Source organism: Gopherus flavomarginatus, chromosome 6 (genome assembly GCF_025201925.1).
Source record: "Gopherus flavomarginatus isolate rGopFla2 chromosome 6, rGopFla2.mat.asm, whole genome shotgun sequence".
NCBI classification, from domain to species: Eukaryota; Metazoa; Chordata; order Testudines; family Testudinidae; genus Gopherus; species Gopherus flavomarginatus.
In genome coordinates, this window is record NC_066622.1 from 53413953 (window position 1) to 53426520 (window position 12568).

Genomic DNA, 12568 nt, shown 5'->3' on the forward strand with positions numbered 1-12568 from the left:
CTGGGACCTGCCCCCTAGGCAGCCCCAGGCTCTGACCACACCAGCCCCGCCTGGAGCCCCCAGTGAATGAGAGACACCGGAGGGGGAGGGAGCACTGGGCCCTGACAGGAAAGTGACTCTCTCCCCTCAGATCTTGGTGTTTTTCTCTCATGTTATCCAATATGCAGTTTGTGACACAATTTCTTTGCAAATCTCAAAGATTCAAATAAAATAATCTAAACATTTGCCCCACTTCTCTCTAGTTGTCTCTTTCTAATTGAATATGCCCTGAGATTTTCCTGTCTCTAATTATAAAATAATAAGAAAATCTCAGATTTACACCTTTTCTCAGATTATTGAACACAAAATGTTTGCAAATGTTGCCCATTTCCTCTTTATTCATTTATCAAGTATTCATGTGAAACACTCAGATTTTACCTCCTATCAACAACTGATATAAAATCCCTCTGATTTTCCACTTTCCTCTCTATAATTTGCAAAATGGATCCAAAATCTCTGATTTCCACCCTTTGTCTTTCATTTCTGAACACTGATCTGAAAGCTCAGGTTTTCCCTCTGTGTCATTATCAAATGTCAATTAACAATCCTCTCAAGTTTTGTGCTGTTCCTTATGTTTCTAAATCTCAAAAACTTCTTCCTTCGGGGGAACCTGTTGCCCTGAGTCGCTCTCCATTCTGGATGTTGCAGGGTACTAAATTTCCCAGTGATTGTCTTTCCCCTCTCCTTTGAGGATCATTTGTTCCCTCTTTTAGCTCTGTTAGATATTTGCCAAAGAAAGAGACCAGCCTGATATTTAATACACATCAAAGCCAGAGGCCTCCCCCTGTTTGGGGATCAGTGGTTCGCAGCTGGTAGTGGGAGAGTTGGCTGGCCCCTTTTCTTTTCTCCAGCTGGCACAGGATGAGGGGGTCACTCTGAGTGCAGCATGTCTTGAGAAGTATCCCAAAGCACAAGACAAATGGTCTCTGTGAAGGGTTGCTTCCCACAGTGCTAATATGTAGCCACCTCTGGCAGAATCCATGGTGGCTACTATTTGCTAGTGACAGGCCACGGAAATTTCTTACCTATTTTGCCCCTCCATGCCAGGCCTGCACAACATACGGCCCACGGGCAACGTGCGGCCCATGAAGTCTCACTGTGCGTCCCGCAGCCGGGAATCAAAGGGCTCTGGGCTGCCCGTAGCCGCGGGGAATCCAAACCCCTTTAAAGTTCAGCCGCAGCCGGGATTCAAAAGGTTCTGAGCTGCCCGCAGCCGCAGGGAGCCCAGAGCTCTTTAAATCTCAGCCGCAGCCAGGATTTATAGGGCTCTGGGCAGGCGGGCGGGGAGCTCAGAGCTCTTTAAATCCCAGCCACCAGGGCCGGCTTTAGGCCAATTTAACCAATTCCCTTGAATAGGCCTCTCTCCTAAGAGGACCCCGCACCCAAGCCCCAGTACCAGCAAAAGCCAGTGCGCTGTACCAGGGTGGCCCAGTTTCCCCAGGGGGCAATTTAAAAGGCCTGGGGCTCCCAGCAGGGGCTGGAACCCCAGGCCCTTTAAATTGCCACAAGAGCCCTGCTGCTGGAGCCCTGGGGTATGGCTGCGGGGCTCTGGGGGCTATTTAAAAAGTCCAGGACTCCCATTGCTTCTACCTCCCCTGCCCTTTAAATAGCCACTGGAGCCCCGCCACTTCCCCAGGGTTCCCACGGCTATTTACAGAGCTGGGGCAGTGGAAGCAGGGGCGCCCCGGGCCCTTGAAATAGCCCCCAAGCCCCAGGCTGCTGCTGCTACCCTAGTGGGAGAGGGGGGAGGAGGAGGAGGACGAGAAGGAGGCACTCACCATAGAGGATGGGCTGTACCCCCTGTACCTGCACCCCCTGCCCTGCCTGCAGCCAGCCCGTCCCCAGCCAGCCCCTGCTGCACCCCCTGTCCGCACCAGCCCCGCACCTCCTGCCCTGCTTGCACCAGTTCCTACCTGCAGCCTGTCCATCTCCAGCCAGCCCCACACCCCCTGCCTTGCCTTCAGCCCTGCACCAAAACTTGTCTCCAGCCAGCCCTGCATCCCCTTCCCTGTTTCCAGCCAGCCCCTGCCACACTGCCTGCCCTGCCCGCACCAGCCCTGCACCCCCTGCCCTGTCTCCAGCCAGCCCCACACCCCCTGCCTTGCCTTCAGCCCTGCACCAACCCGTCTCCAGGCAACCCCTGCCGCACCCCGCTGCCTGAAGCCAGCCAGTCCCGCACTCCTTTGTCTCCAGCCTGCCCCACACCCCTTGCCCAGCCTGCAGCCAGACCCTACCTCTCGCATCCTCCCTCTCCCCCACCTCCAGCGAGCCCCATGTTCACTGGTGCCCCGCAGTTCCGAGGGAAGTAACCCTGCACACCTGCTTCAATGAGATGGGCAGGGAGCAGCTGGGACCCACACATGTGCAGCCTAGCACACCCTAAGGGAGTGGCAGAGCTCATTTCTAGTTCAGACCCATCTTTTTAAAAAAGAACTTTTAGGTAGGGTTAACATACATCTGTACTTTCCCGGACATGTCAGGCTTTTTGGTTCTTACATCGCCATCTGGGAGGAAAATACGGACGTATGGTAACCCTACTGGTACAAAAAATACATACTGTGGCAGAACTTTTTATAGGGAACCGGTTGTTAAGAACTGAAAGGCTTTTTTTTCCCCAATCATCCCTGCGGGGCCCCGCCAAAAATGTTCAAATTGGCCCCTGCACTTCCTAAAACTGGCCTGCCAGCCACTGCCGGGATTCAAAGGGCTCTGGGCTGCTCGCAGAGATTCCCGGCCGCAGCTGAGGTTTAAAGGTCTCAGGGCTCCCCACCGCCACGGGCAGCCCAGAGCCCTTTGAATCCCGGCAGCAGCTGAGATTTAAGGGGCTCAGGGATCCCTGTGGCTGCAGGCAGCACAGAGCCCTTTGAATCCTGGCGGCAGCTCCAGGGGATGGAGTGAGGCTGGGATTTCAAGGGCTCAGGCTCCCCTCAGCAGCAGGAGCTCTGGGACCTTTAAATCCCTCCCCCAGCCCTGAAAAGCTCCGGGTTCCCCCAGTCGTCAGAGCCCCAGGCCCTTTAATTTAACCCTGAGGGCTCCCAGCCACCTCTTTGGCTGGGAGTCCCTGGTTGATTTAATATCAAGTAACACCTCCCCACCACCAACCTTCCTTTGTGACCCACAGCTGTTTAGGTGGGGCGGTACTGGGGAAGGAGGGTTTGTTTCTGCAGGGCTGGGCGGGGTGTTTCCGACAGGCTGGGAGGTCCTGAGTGGGGAGTGTTTCCGCAGGGCCGGGGGGTTTCGGTCCTCAGCTGTTTTCTTTGGAGTATTGTGGCCATCGCTGTTTTACTCAAAGTACTGTACAGGAACTTTTCAGGGGGATTAAGGCAAAATGCCACATTTATTAGTAATACAGATATCAATTAATACTCTATGATATGCACATGAGATATATATCACAGTCATGCATTCACGCACACACACAGACATAAACACACTCCGTCTTGCTGTTGTTACCAACTAGTTGCTCCCCTTAACTGCACTGGCCAGGTGAGTTAGATGGGGGAGGGGTGGAGCCGGGCTTCTACCAATCCAAATCGATGGTCCGATGGTGAAAAGATGAGTTCCGGGGTCATTCTGCAAGACACCTCGCATTTATAGCAGCTTCCCTCTTATGCAAATCTAGACCAGATTCAAAATCTGGGTCTGCGTCCCTTGGTCTTTGTGATGCTTTTCTCTGGGTGTTGTCCCAATGCTGCTCAAAGAGGGTATTTTCTAAAGAAGGTGCTTGCTTCTAATCCCTGAGGCCATCAATATGTCTGCTCTTCTTTATTGGGCCCACTTGACAAGTTGTATTGTCCTTTGCTCTGGCTCCCATTCCCTCTTCAACTGTTGTAGCTGTCTGGAGGTGGGTGTCTTCCAAGCCTCACTCATTCACACCTCATTCAGTCAATAGAGCAATTGATTACAGAGTGCGGGGGAAGATCTTATTCTACTTCTAGCAAAAAGGCACATGTTTTCTTTTACTTTAACTATACTATCCTTAGGGGCTATAACATTTGATACAAAGTTTTCTACCAATTTTCTATATAGGTATCTAATACAAAGTTGTATGAAAATAGAGACGCACAATGCCAGGTCATATGAATTACAAAATAACATCATGCCGGATGCAATGTCATAAAGATAAAGATACTTAATACAAAATAACACAATGCAACGTTATAAAGATTTATAGAGATAGTTAATACAGAGATTTCTCTACATCACCACTTTACGAGTTGTGCAGGCCTGCTGACGGCATTCGCAGGGCTTCTTGCTCGTGTGGATTCTCTGATGCTGAATAAGGTGTGAGCTGCGACTGAAAGTTTTCCCGCACTCACTGCATTCATAGGATCTCTCCCCTGTGTGGATTCTCTGATGCCCAATAAGGTGCGAGCCGCAACTGAAAGTTTTCCCGCACTCATTGCATTCACAGGGCCTCTCCCCTGTGTGGATTCTCTGATGTTGAGAAAGGCCTGATCTGTAAGTGAAGTTTTTCCCACACTCAGCACATGTATTTTTTTTGCTTTTCCCTGCAGATTTCCTGCTGTATTCTGGTTTCCTTAAGGCCCTTCTGAGTTCCCTGACAGGAAATAAATTTATCCATTTTCTCCCCTGGCTGGTTTCCCTGCTCTTTTTCTGGTCTGTGCTGAACCTCACACGTCATTGCATCACCTGCTGTGATAGAGACAGAAACCTCAAACAGGGATGGAAAGGGGAAGGCCAAACCAAAACAAGTGCTGGAGAGAGGACAAATAAAAATCAGGAACTCAGCTCCCCCCAAAAGGAGAGAGGAGGGGAACAATTCAGCCTTCACATCCCATCCAACTTCACAGGGAGAAGGGAGAAAGCTACTGCCCGGTGTCTGCTAGCATCTAGAGGAAGCCTTGAGCTATATTTACCCTGCGGATGCGACCCCTGCTATGGACAATAATGAACTGAGAGACTTCCCAAGAGCTTTGTAGGGCATCCTAGATGTTTCCTTCAGGCACTTACAGATTCTGAGTTGGTTTAATGTTTCCTCATCTGTGCGGGGAGATCTCAGGATCTCTCTTTCCTCTTAACCCTGGAGCTCTGGGACCCATGGCTCTTCCCCTTGTTCCAGCTGGGAGATCATATCACCTTGGAAAACCAGAAACTCCGCTCAGATGAAAGAAAACAAAGGAGTTCAGTTGATTTCATACAACTTGATCATCAAAAACATTCTGTTAATTTATCTTCAGTGCTTAGTGTGACCTGATGTGCCTGGGGCAGTCCTCACTGAAAATGCCAAGGTCAGAGCAGGCTGAAAAAGGGAGAGCAGATGCTCCCCATACTGGTGGTTAACACTGAAGTTAAACTCACTGACCAGTCACAAACTGTGCTTCTGATCCCACACACTGGTTAACGAGACTTTGAAAAAAGAAATCACAAGGCCCCCTTTATTGCATGACAGTTCTCTGACTCCTAATCAGCAACTAGGTCCCGTACAGTGAGAGGTTATTTAAAAACTCTGCTCACTGTGATACAGCATGGCCAGAGGGCAGCAGGAGAGTGATCCTAATTGGATCCAGGAAGTGGGTGGGTAGAAGGTTAGCCACATTACCCAGGTTTGGATCTCATCCAAAATACCATGCTGCCAGCCAATCCTTTAGCAGTTAAAGTAAATGTTTAGAAGAAAGAACAAATGAAAGAATGAAGTTAAATTCCATCCTTCCAGACAATTCTTTAGCATCTAAACTAAAGGTTTAAAAGAAAGAAAGACAGAAAGAATTTAAATGGAAAAGCAGTCAGATACATTCCAAAATGGATATATCAGGTTCTTAGCAGTATTGGTGAGTTGCTGGCTTGAAAGTCTGTCTGGAACGCATCCACAGCTTGGATGGGTCATTCAGTCCTTTGTTCCAGGGTTCAGTTTGTAGAGAAGTTGCTCCAGAGGTAGGAAGGGGGATTGAAGACAAGATGGAGATGATGCAGCTGTGCTTTATATTCCTTTTGCCATGTGGCTTGTACTTCCTGTGTCCCAAACACAAGCTTCACAGCACATGGCATGGAAAAGCTTTGGAGGTTTCATTACACAGGCAAACCCCGGCATGTCTTGCTGACTCAATAGGTGTATCCCCTTGGTCCATAGGTTCATTGTACAGCTGATGACCCTCAATGGGCCATCAAACATGCTAGGCAATGTTGATGCCAATGTGTCTGGGGGTGTCACCCAGAAAAACTGCACAAGTCTGGAAATACAGATATACCTTACATATCTGTAACTCACAATACAAAGTGATAGAAACATAGGAACAAAATTATCATACTTGGCAAATCATAACATTTTCACTGACACTTTACATGGCATACCTAGCATGATTCATTGCAATTTTATCAGATTATATTATTTTATTATTAATACCAAAGTGTCTCACAATTTCATGCAGTCTCACACTTGCTAAACTAGTGAATTCCCAGGACCAGTTCCCCAGGTCCTTGAAGATGCCAAACATTGTGCTTAGGAAGGATTGAAATACCCACATATCTGCTGGGAACACACACACAGACACTGTGTCAATCTGTACCCCTGTGTTCACTCTTCTAGAAAATTATGATCAATTTTGTACCCAGTATGGCTTGTGAGGTATCATTAGAAAACGCATAACCTACTGAATATTATCCTCCTGTTAAAATGTGTAGTAACACTGTATGTAAAATTGTGAGATTTTACAGTATGATATTACTGAAAAAGTTACAGTTCTGGGGAACACCCACAGACCAGTTCCTCAGAGACAGCAAGGCAAACAGCTGGTCAAACAGCCATTCTCCTGCAGGGGGAAGGTGTGAAGACATTAAGGGCTGGTCTACACTACGGGGGAAAATCGATCTTAGATACGCAAATTCAGCTACGTGAATAACGTAACTGAAGTCGAATATCTAAGATCGGATTACTCACCCATCCTCACTACGCAGGATCGATGTCCGCCGCTCCCCCTGTCAAATCAGCAACTCCGTTGGGGTTGGCGTTGTTCCGGAATCGATATAAGTGCACTCGGTGATCGATATATGGCATCTAGATGAGACGCCATATATCGATCCACGAGCAATCGATTTTAACCCGCCGATACGGTGGGTAGTCTAGATGTAGCCTTACATTCCATCACAGGGACCTATTGAGGCTGTTGTGGAAAACGACCACACGATTAATATTTGAATCAGCTCAGCCTGAGGCTCTTTTCTTGGTTACAAGCACGCAGGGGGCGACAGCTATTGGAATACTGTTCCCGAGCTAAAAATCACACAAGCCTTTTACAGCTTAAAACCACAAACAATAACACATACGTTGCACGTTAATTTCCTTATTTGGAATATATTGCAAAATAAGATGCAGGTCAAAAGCAAGCTGAACGATCAGTTTTCCATATTTGGCCTTTCCTGCTATTTTTATTACACCTGGTGATATGGGAGCAAGACTCTCCATGTCTCAAGAAATGTCACTACCAACCTAGGCCATTTTCACATGCTGGGGTGCAATCCAGATCAGCGAGGAGTTGTGTCATCTGTAATCCTGGGTGAGATTCAGTGTTCTGCTGCTGGAGCTCCCCTGTCTGGATACTCCCAGCCAGCGTTCAAGGACGCACTGAGTGTCTGTATGATAAGTAACCCTGGACTGGCAGCTCTGACTCCAGCCGCCTGCTTGGTACACCCCAAGCACATTCTGGTTTCGGTAGAGAAGGCTCAGGGTTTGAGAGAAGGCTGGGGGTAGGAAGCTTCTGTTCATTATGCTGGACCTAACCCCAGTTTTACTTGAGTAAAAAGGATATATTTGACATTGTGTGATGCTGCTCCTGTGCTCTGTTCGCAAAGTGTTCTGCAGCAGAGGAGGGTCTCTGGTAGTATGTATGTTACTGGCCTATTGGGGTGATGCTGAAACAGGACAGGGTACAGATGGCATTGTGGGGGTGGCATGAACCTTCACTCTTCATTTCCCCTTCCAAGAACAGAAGGGACAGGAATCCTTACCCAGCAAGACCATCGTCTCATAGTTCCCCTGCATGACATCTCTGTAGAGGGCTCTCTGAGTGGGGTCCAGCAGAGTCCCCTCTTCCCTGGAGAAATACACAGACACCTCCTCGAAGGTTACCGGCCCCTGAAAGAGCAGTAGTCCAATACTCAGTACCTGCTGACCCACTCACAACCCCACTATTCACGGAACAGCAGCACCAGGGAAATGGAAGCTCCGGGAGGCACATGTTAAGAGAGTCCCACCCCACCTTGCTTACAGCAGCCAGGAGGCATCAGAGGGTAGAAAGAGAGAACCTTTGTGTCTCCCATCTGACAGACAGAAGCAGGGTCTTCACATTTATCACATAGCTACTAGCCAGAGCTTAATATAGGAGATGGGGCTGTCTCTGGACCCTGATAGTGGCTCCCTGGTAGGAATCCAAGCACTCTCCAAATAAAATATATGGAAGTAAGGGGAAGTCAATCATAAAGAATAGAAGTTAGAAGGTCAGAATTGTAGTGCCCATTAACAAAGGTTTAGAGAAAATAGAGCCTATCAAACTAACGGGATATCCTTATTGGATGAGATCAAAAGTTTGGTTGCAGCTAATAGTATTGATGTAATATACCTAAACTTCCGTAAGGGACATGACTTGATTAGCATAATATTTTTACTAAAAAAAACTAGAATGATACAAAATAAACACGGCATACATTAAATAGATTAAAAACTCTGAGAATAAATAGGGAACCATGATCGAGTGGATTTCTTTCTAGCAGGTTCCTGCAGGGATTGTTTCTTGGCCCTGTGCTATTTAACATTCTTATCCATGACTTAGAAGAGAGTACAAAATCATCACTGATAAAGTTTACAGTTGCCACAAAGATTGGGGTTGGTGGTAATTAATGAAATGTCAGTAGATTCAGGCTCCATCACTGAGAGTCTAGGAAGTTGGTCCCAGCCCTGGCTGGAGGGTTATTTCCTGTTCCACAAAGAGGGGAAGTTCCATTCCCAACTCCTGTGCCTTGAAATTAGGACCTATCTGACACTACACCCCCATATTCATCATAGTGGTATGATTATAATATGATTAGGACATAATTATGATCTATTTTGTAGAAGATGCATCATGTGTGGTGTCACTGGAAAAGTTCTGATTTGCTGAATATGATTATCCTATTTGTGTGCACATATCATGTTCGTATCTGAAGTTATGCATATTGACTCTGGATCTGTATTTCAAATGTGCTTACTCTGGGTAACACCCACAATGAGCCTTTCAGGTACAACAATGAAGAAGCCAGACAGTGCTGATGGCTCAACAAAGACAATGGACTGTGGAAGAGCTTAACCTTCCTGTGAATGTTTCAGCCAGCCTATGAGTCATGGCTACTATGACTCAGCAGGGCCTGTGACCAGACCACATGACACTAAACTCCATTTTAGTACCTGTATTTTTCCACAAACTGGACTAGGAACTGAGTTTGGAACAAAAGGTTCCCACCATATGGAAAAGCTACATAAGGTGGGCTGTGACATCATCTCTTGGCCTCATTCTCCACACAAGAGAACTTCTGGAAACACCTGAGAAACAAAAACGGATGTGGGGGAAGTGCTGCTCCCAGGATCAAGAGATTTCTAGCTTGTGTGTGGAAACTTGGGGGACTGCTTGTACCATCAGTCAGGGTGAGAAATTGCTAATTCAAATTCTATCCATCTAGTATGTTAGGCTTAGTCTGAGTTTTGGTTATTTGCTAAATAATCTGCTTTTATCTGTTTGTTATCACTTATAATCACTTAATCTATCTTTCTGCAGTTAATAAACTTGTTTGATGCTTTATCTTAACCAGCGTATTTTGAGTGAAGTGTCTGGGGAAAATCTCAGCTTGTTGTGCACATCTGTCCCATATCGAGGGGAAGGGGAACTACATTAATGAGCTTGCATTATAGAGATCCCTGTGCACTATAAGATGGTATCATTCTGGATTTATACTACAGCAAGTGTGCAAGGTTGGGGAGTGGGAAATTGGCTCTTGTCTTCTATCTGTCCTTGAGTGGCTTAGGTAACGCACTCAGGTAGTTTAGTTGGCTGCATGACGCCACCTGCTGTTGTGTTGGGTGATACCAGGCCCTGGAGAGGCTGGCGAAATCTCCAGCAAAGCAGTGTGAGAAGGGCCAGCCCAGCGTGAGGGTTAGAGGACACAGCAGTTCCCAGAAGTTCCACAAACTGCCTCCTGGGGGTGACAACCCATCACACCCTACACTACACAAGTCTCAGCAGGTTTGTAACATGCTGTCCCCTCCCTTTCTCCACCCGAGATATTTCCTGCTTCCCACCACCTCTAGCAATTCCCACCCTCTTATGCATTTACTGCTCCTCAACCTCCAAGCAGAGCCCGCCACCCTGATAATCTCTTAACTGAGACAGCTCCATTGCAGCCATTTCCTTGCCCCTTGGAGGACGAGATGATCTGCAGCGAAACATGGATGTTATTCTCTGGCCTGCCGGGGTGAAAAGGGCAAGGTGTGAGAATTCAGACTAGGCTTTTGTCCATTCCCCAAGCCGATTCCCCCCAGCTTTTCCCCTGCTAATGCACATTCTAGGTTCTAGCACACTGTGAAGCACAGAGTGACCTTATTCCAGTACAGGCCTAGCCCCCTCCCACCAGGGTGTAACCCTCTGACACATGGGGAAACCCTCCCAGTAACAGTCTCTCTCTTACACGTATCAAGTTTGCGGACAACACCAAGCTGGGAGGGGTTGTAAGTGCTTTGGAGGATTGGATTAAAATTCAAAATGATCTGGACAAACGGGAGAAATGATCTGAAGTAAATAGGATCAAATTCAGTAGAGACAAGTGCAAAGTACTCCACGTTGGAAGGAACAATCGGAGGCCAGAGAAGAGCAGAAACAAAGGAGTCACTTTGGGGGATTCTCCCTGTCATTGTCCCCAAGGCAGCTGTCTCAGGTTTACAAAGGTGTTTCATGTTCCAGCCTTTATACAGTCTCTCCTGGGAGTGCCCCTTTCATGGACTGGGCCTAGTTTTAGTTTTTGGTAGTTAACAATCTTGGTTTATTGTTCATCTAACCAGTATGTGTGGATTGAAGTGTGTTGGAAACTCTGTTTGGGATAACAAGCTGGTGCATGTCATTTTCCGCTGATGAAATGACAGACTTCATATGAGCTTGGGTCGTTCAGTAGCGTGCTGGACAGTGCAAGATGCACATTTCTGGGGGAAAGTCGGGCACTTGAGAATTTGCTGGTTTTCTCCTGAGGTGTAATTCCTGAGTGGCTGTCTAGCAGCACTCAATACTGTGTAGCTGGGAGTGAGTTACATGCTGGAGACTGTGTGTTAATTGGCCAAGAGGGGCTGTTCTCTCGGGAAAAGAGTGGAAAAGGCACCCCATGCTGGAGGACTGAGGGGACAGCTATTTAACAGTCCAGATTGTACTCTGGGTAACATCACAGACACTCATTATGACAGAGCCTCTTACAACACAGAGAAAGTAAATCCATGTCCCAGAAATCGAAGACTCCAGAGAGAGGGCAAGTGTCCCTGGCACTGCTTCTTGCTGAGAGAGAGGTTCAGAGACAGTGCGAGAATCCTGGGGAAGCTGGGAACAGGAAGCATGGGCTGGCGGGGTTCGGTGGAGAAAGGGAACAGGAAGGGCAGGGATATTACTGAATCCAGGATCTCAGCAGTACTAGATGACAGGATAGCACATAGTGCAGCCCATTGGAAAACACAATCCCAACTATACATACAAAATGATGGGGTCTAAATTAGTTGTTTCCACTCAAGAGATGGATCTTGGAGTCAATGTGGATAGTTCTCTGAAAACATCCACTCAATGTGCAGCAGCAGTGAAAAAAAGTGAACAATGTAGGAAATAATTAAGAAATGATAGATATGAGAGAATATCTCATAGATCATATTTGTAAAAACAGCAAATAAATCCATGTTACACCCACATCTTGAATACTGCATGCACATGTCACCCCATCTCAAAAATAGATATATTGGAATTGGAAAAGGTTCAGAAAAGGGCAACAAAAATGATTAGGGCTATGGGACAGTTATGCCAGACCTAACCCCCAATTTCACTTGAGCAAACAGGAGATATTTGACACTGTGCAATACGGCTCCTGTGCTCTGTTCCCAAAGTGTTCTGCAGTAGAGGAGGGTCTCTGGTATTATGTGTGTCACTGGCCTATTGGGGTGATGCTGAAACAGGACAGGGTACAGATGGCATTGTGGGGGTGGCGTGAACCTTCACTCTTCATTTCCCCTTCCAAGAACAGAAGGGACAGGAACCCTTACCCAGCGAGGTCACAGTCTCATAGTTCTCCTGCATGACATCCCAGTAGAGGGCTCTCTGAGTGGGGTCCAGCAGAGCCCACTCTTCCCTGGTGAAATACATAGCCATCTCCTTGAAGGTCACCAGCCCCTGAAAGAGTAAGAGTCCAACACTAAGGACTTGCTGCTCCACTCACAGCCCCACTATTTGTGGCAGAGAAGAGTGAATCAAATGGAAGCTCTGGGTGGATCATAGTCAGGAGAGTCCCACCTCGACCTGGC

General features: G+C 47.5%; 1 pseudogene; it reads right to left on the minus strand.

Annotated features, from left to right (window-relative positions):
* Positions 1–4146: 4146 nt before the first annotated feature.
* Positions 4147–12568, minus strand: part of LOC127053869 (zinc finger protein 883-like) — a 433432-nt pseudogene continuing 425010 nt past the window's right edge.